At 45.8% G+C, this 15,137-nt stretch overlaps 1 protein-coding gene across 2 annotated transcripts in view; it reads left to right on the top strand.

Moving 5' to 3' along the window:
- ATXN1 (ataxin 1) overlaps positions 1–15,137 on the top strand; it is a 417,087-nt gene that overhangs the window by 255,774 nt on the left and 146,176 nt on the right. For both annotated transcript variants that reach the window (XM_021099771.2, XM_021099776.2), the window contains one exon: positions 856–984. The gene's annotated coding sequence lies outside the window, so the exon portion shown is untranslated. The remainder of the gene's footprint in view (positions 1–855; positions 985–15,137) is intronic.

Raw genomic sequence — 15,137 nt, 5'->3', positions numbered from 1 at the left:
GGACCTTGCCATGCTACTTCTGTGTGTGCCATGCTTAGTGGGTGGACATGGCAGAGAACCAAGGGGGAAATTTCACAGCCCTGCAAATGCCCAGGGCCCTCGAGAGACTGCACACCAGCAACCCCAGGGAGCTGTGTGGCGGGGACCCAATCCTGATGGTCCTTAGCCTGCCTCTCCCCCGTTCTTCATCCCCTCTTCCTCTTCGCTTCCTGCTCCTGGCCTTGACTTTCTTCCTCTCAGAGATCCCAGATGCCTCTGTTTGCAGTCCTTTATTGCCCTTGACCCTCCATGGAAGGGGAAGCACTTGGGTGTTGGGGTGCCCTGGGAATGGCAGATGGCAGGTGCCTGGCCCCCGCTGGCTTTCATAGTCTGGCTCAGAGCTCAGTTAAGGCTTCTGACTACTCACAACACGTTGTGTTGATGGGCGCATTTCTCCTTGGGAGCTGCGAGCACTCTCTGCCAGAGGGATCTTATTCACCTTCCCAGCCACCCAGTGAGGTAGGAAAGTGGCAGAAGCTGACAGTCCCCCTCCCTCCTTTTTGCAAGAGAGTCAACTCAAGTGGCTTAGGGGGAAGCCATGTTGCAAGTGTGCATCTCAGCCGGGATTGCATCTGAAGGTTCCCCGGAATTGGCTCCAACTCGATGGCGTCAGGGCAAGGCTTGGCTGTACCACACCATCTTCTGGGACAGGAGTAGAAATACTGCATGTCTGTTTTTAAGCAAAGCGTACTAGAAACGGGTCTTAGGCGCATCTTCCATCAGGCTGATGGATCTCGAACTTCATTTGTGGAGAGGACAAGGGGTTTGATGATGCATTCACCTTTTTCTTTTGCTTCTGTTCTGTTCCCACACTAGGTATCACTCCCTTCTCTGTGAGAGGAAGAAAGAACAGGCCTGGGCCCAGGAGCGCTCCAGCTTTTTGTGGGACGTCTCCATGGTGAAGGACAGGCTGGGGCTACCTGTGAACAGCGCACAGTGAATGTTGTAAGTTAATAAGAGTCACATCCGTGGTGGCTTTGCCTTGCAGCGATGTGTGAGTCACCAGGGGCACGGGCCAGGGTGCTGAAAGACTATGAAGCTTTGGCACTAGGTGATCCTCCAATTAGTTTCTTTTTTTAGGGGAGAGGTTCTGTTTTCATTTGCCGTGAACTTGCCTTTCTCTCAGCTTCTGCGGGGCACTGCTCATTAGCTCCTTCTGGAATAACAGCGTGGAAGACAGTGCTTCTTTCACTGTAGGAACACCTGTTCTCCTGGAGCAGTATCCGATTTCGAACAGGCTCTTTTAAACTGGGCTATGGCCGTCCTTTTAGGTTGGTGGGTAAGGGAGGTTAAAATCCTCCAGTCTCAGGATTCCCAGCCAGGGTTTCCACCCTGTAGTTATTTTATTTACGTGCAGTTTTTGATCAGAAGGAAATGTTTTTCTGGCTTTCCAAGATCTGAGGTATGCATGTACAGTCAGCTGTTGAGGGTGTTTCTCTTACTCAGAATTGGCTGATGTATTGGTTTTTATCAGACTCCCGGGTTGGGATTTTGAGATGCGTAGTTTTTGCATGTCATCTGCTGGTCACCTTTCTGGGGGGGATTTTTAGGATCCAGTCATGGAAGAGCCAACACATGAAGGGCTTTGCGGTATGACGGGTTTGCTCAGCATTGCTGCTTTCCAGAGATTTTATTTCATTGCTAGGCTGTGTCATTAAAAAAAAAAAAAGTTTAGAAGAGTTTTGACCAGAAAAGAATACAGCTACAGCAAACCCAGGATGGCCAATGAACATAATACCTTCAAATTTTAGAAAATGAAGAACCAATTTCAACTAGGTTTTTTATGTATGTGCATAAATACATATTTATATACAGATATACTTAATATAGATCATATATTTGTGGGTGTATGTATTTTATATACATAAATACAGGTTTAGCTGTATATACACATATGTGTGTATATGCATGTGTGTATGTGTGTGCGTATATATATAAAGTTGTCAGCGTCTTAAAAGTCGGGAAACTTTTTCAGTCACTTATTACCTGTTTTCTTCCCAGTTGCAGAAGTGATTTTGAAAGAGCAAGGTTCAGTAAGACGAGGGCATATATCTAAGAGAAAGAGCATTTACTGTTTGAAAAGAAAAATTTCCACCGAATTTTTTCTTGAAAAATTTTCCACCGAATTTTTTCTTGATTTTCTAAAAATGGATCCTAAATATGTATATTTATTCATATTTCCTAAAGGTTAAGTAGTCCTATTAAGAGCAGCTTCTTGAATTCACAGTCTCTCAGAACCTCAGAGGAAATGGGTGACGGGAGATGTTGGTGTTTTCATGGGCTTTCCTTTGTGCATATGATCCCCTTGGTTCTGGTGGAAAGTACACAGCTCCTGGAATTACTGACCTAAATTCTTTTCCTGGTCCTGGGGTCATGGTCAAGTAAGTTTGCAACCTTGAGCAAGCCGCTGAGCTCCACGAAGTGTTGGTTTCTAAGTTTGTAAGTTGCTCCATGTTGCTTGTTTATTGATGAGTTGTCATCTCGGTTTAGGGTCCCCATAAGGAGTATCTTGTGACACTCTTGAATCTTACCCCCCTCAAAAAAAGTCTCTTATTCTAAAGGTTTGTATCACTATTAAGGAATAATTAGTGGGCCCTGTTACATCTGAGTGCTACAGTAGCAATGAGTTTTTCTCGCAACTATTTTCCTAACCATGTAGCCAACAGAATGCACATCTGGTGATTTTTTTTTTTTAAAAGCATTGTTATCCTGGGGCACAAATGTCTTATGGAAAAGGGCTTTAGGTTTCGGATTACATTGAAAAGAACAGTGTGTGGTTACTATAATCAAGATAGCTTTTGTTTTGAATCTGGTGGAATGTGTGTGTGTATGTTTAATTATTGCTTTGAACTGCTCATGTGATACCCTGCCTGACCTCAAACATTGAGGTTTCCAAAGAAGTTCTGAAGGGTAAACTAAGATGCCACATGGCCAACTTAAAGTCATTTTAAAATCCTTCTGTAAATGGAGTGGGTTGAGGGAGAGAGGAAGAAAATGCTAAATCCCTTTGAACTCCTAAGGACCTTTTCTTCCCAATTGCATTTGCTTGGGGAAGTGGAGGAGGTTCCAGTTTTCTTGGTAAATTTTAACATTTATAACCGTTTGTAACCTTGGTGCATTTGTACAATAATGAATTCGTATTTTCCCCTGACTTTGGTGTCCCGGGTGCCCCGTGGCTGTGCCATGATAATAGGGAAGGCTGGAGGTTTTCAAAGGGCGTGTGCTTGCCCATGATGGGGTATGATGTTGGAAATAGAAAGATTTGACTGCTCATCAGGGCAGCCATTGGAATCCGAAGCCCTTGCAGGCTGTGCCCAGACTCACCGCCTTTGTGGTTCTCCTTTGCTTGTCACCATTAACCAGCTCTCAGACCTGCCACCATCTTTCCAGCAGATGGACTTGACTCTTGAAAGTGCCTCAAACTGGCTCCAAGATGTGGTATTTCATACAGGAGAGGAGTGACAATAAAACTGACCTAGAAGTCAGGAGACCGAGGTTTTACCCGTGATGCTTCCGTTAACTATATACCCTTGGCCTCCCCAGAGCCCTGGGGACCCATTTTCTGCTGAGTACGTGAGAAAGTTGAGTTAGAAGAATCCCCAGCACTCATTTCAGTGTCTAAGTATCAGTCTTAGGTGACACCAATTGGACCTTCGTTTTACCCTGATTGGCAGCTGAAAGTCAGTGATTTGGCACAACCTCAATTAACGAATGCTTTTTTTTTTTTCCTTTTCCAGGGCCGCAGGTATGGCATATGGAAGTTCCCTGGCTAAGAGTCAAATCAGAGCTGCAGCTGCTGGCCACAGCCACACCAGATCTGAGCTGCATCTGCGACCTACACGATAGCTCAGAGCAGCGCTGGATCCTTGACCCACTGAGTGAGGCCAGGGATCAAACTGGCAACCTCATGGATATGAGTCAGGGTCATCTCCATTGCGCCACAACGGGAACTCCTACAAATGCTTTTGAAACATTGAGCACAGTCTTGTGGTTAAAGAGAAAGAAAAAAAAAAGCATTATGTCATCTGTCAGACCACCAGCTCCCCTTTTCCTCAGGACCCCCCTGCCCCCAGGCACCATGTGAGAAATTGCCAAGTGTTCATTTTAAGTGCTTTCTAAGAATATCGTTTTAGTCATTTCAATTTAGGACCCATACTAATGGGTATTTTTGAAGATTAAATATGAGCCATTCTTGAAACTTAACGTTTTAGAAACCATCCACCTCCGTATTCAGGTATTACCTAGGACATAAGCAAGGAGGCAGTGCTCTAGGTTGCTTTCCTGAGCTTCTCAGCTTCATTAAGTAGGTGTTGTCCAGCCGTCTCTTCAAAGCAGCCTTCCCTGACCTACGAAAAATAGCACCCATCCCACCCTCTGAATCCTCTGGCCTGTGTAATTTTTTAAGTACCCACATGTTATAAGTGTATTTGTAATTGTCTCCTCAACTAGACTGTAAGTTCCACGCAAGCAGGAATATTATTATTATTATTATTATTATTATCATTATCATGATTGTTCCTGGTCAATCCACAACACCTAAAATGCTGCTTGGTCTGTCGTGGGGTGATGGGCACACAGTTAGTATCGGTTGCGTGACTCTTTTAAGGACAGAGTAAATACACACCTGGGCTTCTCATGGGTGGGCCCAAGGCATTAGGAAAAGGATTATACACATGCTTCTGATGAGAAGTGCTTTAATCCGATAGTACTTTGGTCAGGTAGAGAGTGGCATCTAGAGACTAGTTTATTGCCTAGTCCTTGGAAATAGATGTTAAATGCTGGCGATGTATATAACTCAGTGTTGGAAAGGAACCATTTGTTTAAAAAAAAAAAAAAAAAGCTTGCTTTATAGAACTATCAATAGAATTGGGGGATTTTCTGATACTTTCTGCACTGTTGTGTGTTTCTTCTCCTTTTCTGTTTGAGTGATTTGCTTTATGGGTGGTTTGTGAGCAGCCTGTCCTGGCATTCTGTGAAAGATGGGGTGGGGGGGTGGGGGGGGCTTGTGTCTCGTGTTTACATTGATTTCTAAAGTGGGAGGCAGGCTTGGCGTGCTGAATGTCCCTAGTACCTCCTCGCTGACTGGAGAGCAGCGTTTTCATTTGCTTTCCTTTTGGCTGATGCAAAATTGGGAGAGAAAGAAGAGTGTGCAGGTACCAATTAAGTCCCTCTCGTGTCCCCATGGTGTGAAGGGGAAATTGACAAGAGCTGTCTCAGGGCAGCATCAGCCTCTGTTGCTGTTGAGGATGGCAAGATCGAGGTTACCTCAATTTTCTGTCTTTATCGACCCCACCCCACCCCCCCCTTTCAGAGCACCTGCTCTGAGTGCTGGCATCCCATTACACCTAGGAAGAGATGGAAAAGACGAGAACAAACACCTCTGCGCCTATTGAGACAGCATTATGCTGTCTTTATCAGCTTGGAAAAATGGGAGCTGAATTTCTGGTCTCCAGAGTGAGGGAATTACACAGACACACTCTAATAAGAGCAATTGGGGAATTTCCCTATGTGTCTGTCAATTGGTACCTTTTTAGATTTGCCATCTGTATTACCAATTTTTTTTTTAATGCTCTGCTCTCTAGCACTATCATAAAAAAAAAAAAACAAAAAAAAAAAACGAAGTAGATCAGAGGATCAGAAGGAAAGGGGAGATTTTACTACTCCATAAATGGGGGGAGGAAGTCTCAATTTGTACAATCCTTGTTTCGAACAGCCCGGCCAGGTGGCCTGTATGTCACAAAGGCAAAGGGGTTCTCATAGGCCACGCAGCTACTCTGGGTGCTCTTGGTGTAGCCTTAGGTTTTCCAGAGTTGTCTCCTTTCGCCCTTTTCTTTCCCTTTTCCAGACGTCCTCCAGATGCTTCTTAACTGAAGACCTCCCTCCTTCCCAGCCATTGCTGCCGGGGGTGGGAGGGAGTGGTGGCCTGAGCTGCTGCATCTGAGAGTTGATGTCAGCCCTACTTCCTGAGCCACTTGGCAAAGGGCAGCCCTTCCCCGGCACACGTGTCCCCTCGGGGTTCTCTCCCCCATGTGCTCAGCCTCCTCCTCTCCGCATCTCAGACCCACCCTGAGAGGCTGTGGAAGGACAAGTGTTTACGTATCTTCCACGCTCCTCAGTTCTGTGAGCAAAAGGAGGGCACTACAGCCTGGTCGGACTGCTTGCTAGCCGAAGAGTGCTGCAGGTAAAAGGTTTTATGTCCTATTTAAGCCTGGAATGCACTGAATGAATCAGATTCATGACAAGACAGTGGGGTACCAAGGTGTGCTGATGTCTGTTAGGGAAGCAGGGGTGCGCAGGCTGTACTCACTGCCCTCTGGGGTTCGATGCCAGCCAAGCCCTGGGGGGAGGGGTGGAGTCAGGTTCCCTAAAAGAGGGGATGAGGAAGACTCCTCGGACTCAGGACTCCAAGGAAGGCTGGCTTCAAAGACCACTGAGTATCTGAGCTGGGCCTCGAAACTAAGGTTGGATTGGGACCTATTTATGTGTGCTTTGAGAAGGTAGGGGAGGGGAAGATTCCCTTGTGGCGCAGCGGAAGTGAATTCAACCAGTATCCGTGAGGATGTGGGTTCGATCCCTGGCCCACTGCGCCATGAGCTGGGGTCAGGTCGCTTGGATCCCAAGTTGCTGGGGGGTAAGCCGGCAGCTCTAGCTCCGATTGAACCCCTAGCCTGGGAACTTCCATATGCCGTGGGTATGGCCCTAAAGAAAAGAAAAGGAAAAGAAAAAAAGAAGGTGAGGGAGGGAGAGAAGATTTCACTTGTCTCTTTAGCTTGTCTTCTGTTCAAGTGCTTCTTCATCTGGGCAAACGAGACCTTGATGCCAGAAACGTCCTTTCATGAGAAATGATGTGGTATGGCCACTGGCCAAGATGTAGACTGGGCGTTTGGAGCGCTTGGGAACCACTTCTCTTTTTGGGTCATTTGATGTACTTATAGGCAAAAGCCAAAGCAAGAATGTGGGCCACTTAAAGGATGCTTTCCCAACCCTGAAAAATACAGTGTTCTCAGCTGAACTTGGGACAGAAACCACCCCTGAAACTAAAAATGCATTTCTCACGTGGTGTATCTTTTGAAGGGTTTGCCGTAGAAGAATCAGTGTACACAGAAGAAGGAGGGGCAAAGTGATGGGGCAGGGGTGCTGTCCTGGAAGGGGAGTGTTAAGCCCCTGGAAAGTCTCCCAGACAGAGATCAAATAATTCCCATACTTTGAACACCTTAGAGGTTGATCAGCTCTTCCATCTTCATTATAAGTAGAAATGAATGTGGCTGTATGTAGCCACATAAATATGACTGGTGTGTGTCTTTTCTCCCCAAGTACATCATATCATAGTATTTACATCATTTTCCTTACTCCTCTTAAAAAATGTTTCCCCTTTGCGTTCCTCTAGAAAAAGTGAGGCACAACCAGGAACTAAATGACATTGTTTTGTCATAAAGGCAAAATGAAATCTGCCGGTTCCCATCAACAAATAAAAATTATGAGAACTATGTCTAGATACTCATGTTGCAACAGAAGAAAGGGTGGGGGAAAAACTGTAATTGTAATGTATACATGTAAGGATAACCTGACCCCCTTGCTGTACAGTGGGAAAATTAAAAAAAAAATAAAAATAAAAAAATAAAAATTGTTCCTTGGGACTGAATGTAAAAAGACAAAGAGATAATGTCATTCTTGTAATTCTGCACATTTTTCACTTTTGGAAAACAATCATTTTTTTTTTTAAATCAGGACATCCTTTAACCCCTCCCTCCACGTATATATTCCTATTACATTTCTCGTGCCAGCTATAGAATAAATTATGCCAGGTGGACTCTTAGAAGACTCAATCCATCTTCTCCATATCCTGAGGATTATGTTCATCATTTGCAGACCCTTGAATAACAACATTCCGTGATTCAGAGAAGGTCTTTTTCAACAAATACACACTGTGTTTTAGGCGAGGTAGAAAACATAGCTGTTGGAAAACTATGGTGGAGGACGTCAGTCTTTCGATGTCATTTTTCTGTCTGTGCTTACATTCTGAAACGACTTCCTTAAGCAGAATCCCCCAAAGGGGAACTATTAACGGGATATGAATGGCAGTCTCATTCTGAATCTGTTTATTTCCAAAACTCCATTAAGCACTTGTCAGGCTCTTGGGACTCAGCCATCTTCTTCCACCGCTAAATGTCACTTCTTTTTCGATACCTTTATCATGCACGTCTGGTGACTGCCTCCCTTCGAGCCATGAGTGTGTAGCCCTGGGATGGACTTGTCCACAGTGCCAGCAGAATTCACTGATCAAGACCCCTGCCCGGGTGCTAGGCTGTGGTACCACATGAGCCATCCTCACAGACATCAGGGTACCGTGTTTTGCGTATCTGGAAAGGAAAATGCTCTTGCTAACACTGTTCCCTGAAAATTTCCATTAGGTTGCTCCTCATTTCATTTTTTTTTTCTCCAAGTCTTTGCAGCTTGCATAGAACTAGGAAAAAAATGGTAATTACTCCAGGGCTAAAATCCAAGACTTTGATAGGCAGTCTTCATGTCTGCAGCTCCTGCGAGTTGCTACCCGTTAATAGTGTTGGGAAACTTTCCCCGCAGAACAAAGAGAACTGGACCCAAAGATTGTTCCCTCCTTCTACCGTGGCAGGCCCTACTTTCCCAGTCTCCTTTGTCTTTTCCTCCTCGTCCTCCAAGGAAAGGGGGTATGAGAGGAGGATGCTGTTGTTGAGAACTGGGACAGCTATTGCCTGTGCAAACAGATTTCTTTTCCCTTCTCTTTGGCAGCGTCAGTTGTTTTACCTGTTTCTGGTTCTCCTCTTTCTGCTTATGAACAGCCTCCCCGCCGCCCGCCCTTTCAGAAGACTAATAAATTAAATAGACAAATGTTAGTTTTTGCATATCTACTAGTTGGTGTCATTTGGAATGGAGTCATTCAGCCTCTGTCTGCAGCGAGTCTCTTGCCGCTTCTCTGTCACCACTGTAGCAAGTGCAAGTGTGGCTTAAAGGATGGTATGTCAAGGTGAGAGCTGTCCACGGGGTACTGTTGGTCTGTCACGCCTTCAGTGCAGCAGATTAGCTGCCAAATGGTATCTTGTTGCTGTCATCGAAGTTTACAGTCCAGGTTCCCAGCTCTGCTGGCGATCTATTTCTGTGCCCCAGCAATGATGCCAGTTGTCCTAGCAACCTGCCGGCTGGCGCTTCCCTAAAGGCAAGCTGGGGAATCGCAGTGGAAGAGGGTGGCCTCTGGAGGGTCAGGAGGGAGTTGGCAGTCACCTTGCTCAAAGAGGATTTTCCATTTCCTTCATTCGGGCAGGTCTCCAGGAGGAGGATGTCACTATCGTAGGGGTGTCACTTACGCGGGCTCGTGGACCACATGGTCTTGCTGGTACACACGGTGTCCTGTGGAGAATAACAGGTTGATGAATGGGTAGCCCAGGCAGTGTGGGGGGAATGCCTGGCCAGGGTCTTAGGGGATCTCAGAATATCAGATGCTGTCCGTTTTCTTGTGAGTTGGGTTAATGTTCCCATGCTTAATCAGCCCTGGTGTTCAGAGTTGGGGACGTGGGTAGATGTTTGGGAGGAATCAGAGGTCAAGGGAGGTTAAAGGGAATTGCCACAATAGTCGATCTTGGCTTCTTTCCTGTTGACAGGTCTGGCCTGAAAGCAGTTCCGTGTAACTGGAGCTCTCTGAATGGGCTCCGTATGCAGCCTTGCAAAGGAACACTCCTCGCCTTGTCCTCTTCTCCTTAATTACTCTCCTCCTCCCTTTATGCCAGATTAAATTGGCACTAAGTGACTTTTTCCCCCTCTTCTGGTTTGCATCCAACAGAACGCAGATGCTTGATATCTTAAAGCCACTAACATAGTTGGCCTTGCCTGGATAACGTCGCAAATGGGCAGTCGGTTGACAATGGATGTCATGGGGATGTTACTCCATAGCCAATTCATCACGGAAGCCCCTAGCCGGTGTCTTTGGCTGGCATTTTCTCCGAGAGTGCTTCCATCCCTGTTGGCATGGAGATGTCAGGACTTTTTTTTTTTTTTTTTACAAAGTCAAGGTGGGTCCACGTGCAAAACTTGTTGGGTGTGTGGGGAACCAGGGAATCTGGTGAAAGGGTTTCCCCAGAACATGGGGAGCCCACAAAGGACATGCAGTATTATTAGTACCTTTCATCACGGAAAGAATGCTGGTACTCTCAGAGACCTTTCAGCCCTTACTCCACTGAATGAGCGTGCGTAGCCGAGATAATAGCATTATGCCCATGTCTTCTGGATGGCGAAGCCAATTAGGGTTGTAACTGAACATTTCTAGCACACTTTATGTGCTCAAAAAATATTAATGCCCCCCTTCACACCTAGAATCAGGATAGGTATTGAAGTTCTGGAACTGGAATTAGAAGAAATAGTATTTGGACGAAAAAAGAGTATCTGAGGGAGTCGTTTGTACTTTCAGAGCATTCTGTGTTTCCAAGATGTTTCTTAAGTAAAATAAATCCGTTTTGTTTGACAAGCATGTGGCATGCCTTACAGGTCATTATTTTAAGTCATTAAAATGGTTTAAATGGTAGAAGACATTGTGTGTTCCTAGAACAAGAAATACCTATTAGGTGCCTTTTGATACAGTGGAGAGGCAGAGTTGATTTCTCCCCCCCCCCCAAGGATCATCATGTAACTCTTAATTCAATATTTAATGCTAAATATTCATCATTCTTCATGGTACACAGGCAGTGAAGTCAGTTCTCGCCTATTGATATGAATAATAGATACAGAATGTGAATTACATTAAAGTTAGAAGATTAAAATCCTTCTCTAGGTTGGTTGCTTTTCAAAAAGAGATTCAGTAAAGCAGATGATAGCCCAATTAGGTCTCATGAGTGTCATGCTTCATGCTTTTTTCCCCCCACGACCTATCTAGATATACAGTAATTGGAAGAACATCTAGAATAGAAAGGAACTGTTATCTCTCTCTCTCTCTTGAATTTGCTCTTGTCAGTCACGGGGGTAGGTGTGAATCGAGCTATTTATAACTAAGGAGAAGATGGGGTTGCCTTGGGCTTGGTCCAGGAGCAGACGCATCAGGCTAAGAACGGACACATGGGTTTTCTTACTCTTCCCACCCCCAGGACCACAGGCAAGCTTTCCTTCTGTGTGCTTTTAATTCCCTGCCTTCCAAAGGGAGGTAGTTTTCTTGCTTCCATTTAACAGCATCCCAAGTTTATAGGGATTTGTCCCAAATAAGGGCTTTTGGACTCATATCTAGGTTTGGATCCTAGACCTGCCATTCGTTAGCTGAGTGTCCTTGGGGAAATTGCCCAACTTCTCTGAGTCCTATTGACCACCTTTGTAAAACAGGGCTGATCACACCTATGCCGCAGGACTGTTGAGAGAATTAAGCTAGATAATGTGTATTAAGTTTTAGCCCAGTGATTGTTCCCTAGTAACTGTGCCAGCTGTAATACTGTTAGGATAAGAACTTTCCCAGAACACAATTTATTGTGTTGTGATGTGTTGCTGAAATGAACAGGTAAACAGTTGCAACTTGCTAGTCTCTTTGTGGTAGAGCTGTTTCCTTGTGGATTGTCACTGATGGCCACTGCATTGCCAGGGAAGCCCGTTATGTATCGTCAAAGTCTTCTGCTTCTTTGACATATATAGTAATTACGACGGTGAAGGTGGTAACATTTGTCAGAATTATCCATGTGCATATTCTGAGGGGCCTTGGAATTTTAGGTGAATTTTTTAGCATTAGTCAAACTGAAAGTCACAGTGAGTTGGGAAAATATGATAGTCTCATCTATAAAAGGAGTAGGGAGATTCCCAAAGGTTATCGGTATGACTGGAACACTAAAAAAGCAAACCCTTAACATATTTTGATGTAGTTACCATGTTTAGGTGGTGATAGGTAAAAAATTACCTCAATGGATTCTTTGAAATTAAGGAGAAGCTAGAATAGAGGCATACCTTCCTGTCTCTTCTTTCAGCAAATGTTTACTGAGTGTGTGGAGCTATAAGTAAAGCATCCACAGAAGCTAAAAAGAGCTTCCAGTCGCTAGGAGGAGAGATGAGGAAATAAGCAACTCCTTTGCAGTATGGCTAGGGCTCTTGTAGTGGTACCCAGAGGATGCCAAGAATGCAAGGCAGCATGGTATCTTCTGGGGTCAGGGAAGCCTTTATCCCTAGACCTGAGGGATTGACAGGTGTTAGCCAGGAAATAAAGTGGACGTATCCAGAAAAGAAACTCACGGACTTGAAGAACAGACTTGTGGTTGCCAAGAGGGAGGGAGAGGGAGGGAGTGGGATGGACTGGGAGTCTGGGGTTAATAGATGCAAACTATTGCATTTGGAGTGGGTAAGCAATGAGATCCTGCCATATAGCAAAGGGAACTATACCTAGTCACTTATGATGGAACATGATGGGGGATAATGTGAGAAAAAGAATGTGTATATGTGTGTGACTGGGTCACTTTGCTCTCCAGTAGAAATTGACAGACCACTGTAAACCAACTATAATGGAAAAAATAAAAATCACTTAGAAATAAAGTGGATATATCAGTAGGCATTTGATAGAACAAGCCACCCCAACATTTAGTGGCTTAAAATAACAAACGTGTTATTTCTCATGATTCTGTGATTCAGCTGGGCTGCCCTAGCCTAGCCAGCTTGGCTGGGACTGGTTGGTCCATGATGGTCTCACTCATGAGTCTAGCTGTTGTAAGACTGGTTGCGATGGGGGAGGTTCCACTTGGACAGCTTGTCCCTGCTCCATGTGGTCTCTCATCCTCCAGGAGGCTAGTCTGAGCTTGCCTGTTGCAATCCCGGGGTTCCTAGGAGCAGCGGGAGAGGACAAACTCTGGCACCCAGGGCTTTTCAACCTCTGCCTGCAAGATCTTTGCTACTTTGCCTGTGGCCACAGCAAGCCACCTAAGTCCAGATTCGAGGGATGGGATAAATGTCAGCTTTCGTCGCATGGTGGACAACGTGTGCCAGGCTCGGAGATGTTCTCGTGGCAAGTTGGAAAGGTGCAGATAGTCCAGCGTGGCTAGGATAGAGCAGGTGAGAGGGGGCAAGGGAAGGGACCAGATGACGAAATGTCTTTTCAGGAAGCTCCGCAGAGGAGTTTGGAATGTGTCTTGAGGACGCAAGAAGCATCTTTGAATGATTTTAAGCAGGATGTGGACATAATCAATTAGAATTCAGGGAAGTGTTCAGAGAAACCTCCTATGGATTGCTGTAGAAAACCAGCACTGCAGCTAAGTGGTGGCACCAGGTTGTCATGTGCCTTCTAAACAGTGGGACCAGAAAAGAGGATGGAGGTCCTCCAAGGAGAGGAGGAGGCTCAGGTCTGTGTAACGTCTGCCAGGAACACATTAAAGGGGTTGGATCTTGATGCAACGCTCATCACATCACTTCCTGGTGGGATCCACCCTGGCTCCTAGGTACCGGGTCTTCTCAACAAGTATCTGCCACAGGGCTGACGGAAAGACCCAGAAAGAAAGTGTCTTCTCCTCTTGGGTAATACTACAGTGTCACTCCAGCTGAAGACTCCTCTTTCCAACATATTTCCTGTGACCTCAAAATAAGTATGTTCCCCAAAGTCCCAGGGTCCCCTGAAAAATCCTTTGCTACCCGCATAGGAGACCACGGCTCATCCATTAATTCAAAGGCCAACCTTTGAACTGTGCTATTAAGTGTCACTCTTTAAAAACACTAAAATAGAAATGACTGTTTCATTTCACTAAACTTAACTCACCGAGACCGAGAACTTGTGGTTTTTCACCGGTCCGTTTGGGAGCCGGTTTGTTGTCACCGAAACTGCACAACATTGGGTGGGAGTCACGGGGCCCCGTTCAGGCCTCGGGGTTACAACTCCAGTATTGAAAGTGCTGTCTTTCATAGATTAAAAAGTGAGGGCAGGGGACCCCTCAGTTGCATTAGGCAGATAATAATTTACCATGTTTCCTTTCTAATTTTCCAGTTAAAAAAAAAAAAATGGAAGAATGAAGGATGTAGGTAGGGTGGTGCAGGCTGCTGGGGGTGGCCTCTGACTTCTGGTCACCTTGTCTTGAGGGACACCTTTCCTGGCCGGGTCCTTGGCAATAGGTGGGAATCAGGAGGGTGGAGGAAGAGTCAAAGGAAGCCTGGAAACCCAGAGCATAATCCTCTAAGGGGAGGCAGGCCATGTTTGTTGTTCAGAGTCCTGCCTTTTCCCCACTTGGAGAGTTGTCGCAGGCTTTAATAAACCATCCTCTGATGAGGATACCCAATGGTCTTTGGTCCTCCTTGTGTGCTCACTGATGCAAGTCCGCCCAGGCTGGAGGCTTCGCACCCGTGCCTCCAGGGGCGAGCGCCAGGCACCACTCCCTGGATCAGCTGCATTTTCAGGCAGGAGAAGGTTCGAGAAATCCCGACGCTGGGCCAGAGGCCCACAGTGTTTGTGGGCTGCTTGAGAAACAGCCAGCCTTTTGGACGTTTGCATCCGAAAGTCTTACACAGTCAAGTTGGAGAACGGATCGAGGTGTGCGGATGGGGACCTCGTCATTTAAAATGCCCCGATTTGGCGAGCCTCGTCATCCTGTGAAATGGACATGAAAACATGTCATGTTTGGGAATTCTTGATCCCGCTTATTTGCTTTAATAGCAGATCACGGCACAAACACTGACTCATGACATCCGACCCTGAAAGGCAGATGTGGTTCGCTGTGCTCAGCCCGGTTTCCAGCACAGAGTCTAGAAAAGTGCCAGGTGAAGGATGCAGCCCAGCCATGTAGGTAAAGGAACTGCCCATATTTTCTCTCTACAAACCCATGACCAAAGAGGATTAATGAAATATTAATCAAAATAACACATCTTGCTTGACAAGCACTTACTCAAGCGTCCGAGCGTGTGTAGCGTATCGAAGGAGGAAAATAAGAATCTTATTTTTGAAAGCGGGGTGAAGATGCAGGTGTGTGTATCCTACCACCTGTGGATTAGTTCACTGGGTTTTGTCGGCTTATTTTCTCACCCACCTGCACTTTCTGTGGCACCTGAAGCAGTGTACCCAGGCCAGTCCGCCAGCGACACGGCACAATCAAAGTTAACACTGGTAACAGCTTCCTCACTGTCGCTATTGA

The sequence above is a fragment of the Sus scrofa genome, chromosome 7 (genome assembly GCF_054392235.1).
Source record: "Sus scrofa isolate SSC_HxYL_T2T_F1_AM1 chromosome 7, Sscrofa_HxYL_maternal_Yorkshire_Landrace_v2.0, whole genome shotgun sequence".
NCBI classification, from domain to species: domain Eukaryota; kingdom Metazoa; phylum Chordata; class Mammalia; order Artiodactyla; family Suidae; genus Sus; species Sus scrofa.
The sequence above is the reverse complement of the archived record's forward strand: the minus strand, read 5'-3'. Positions and strand labels throughout refer to the sequence as shown.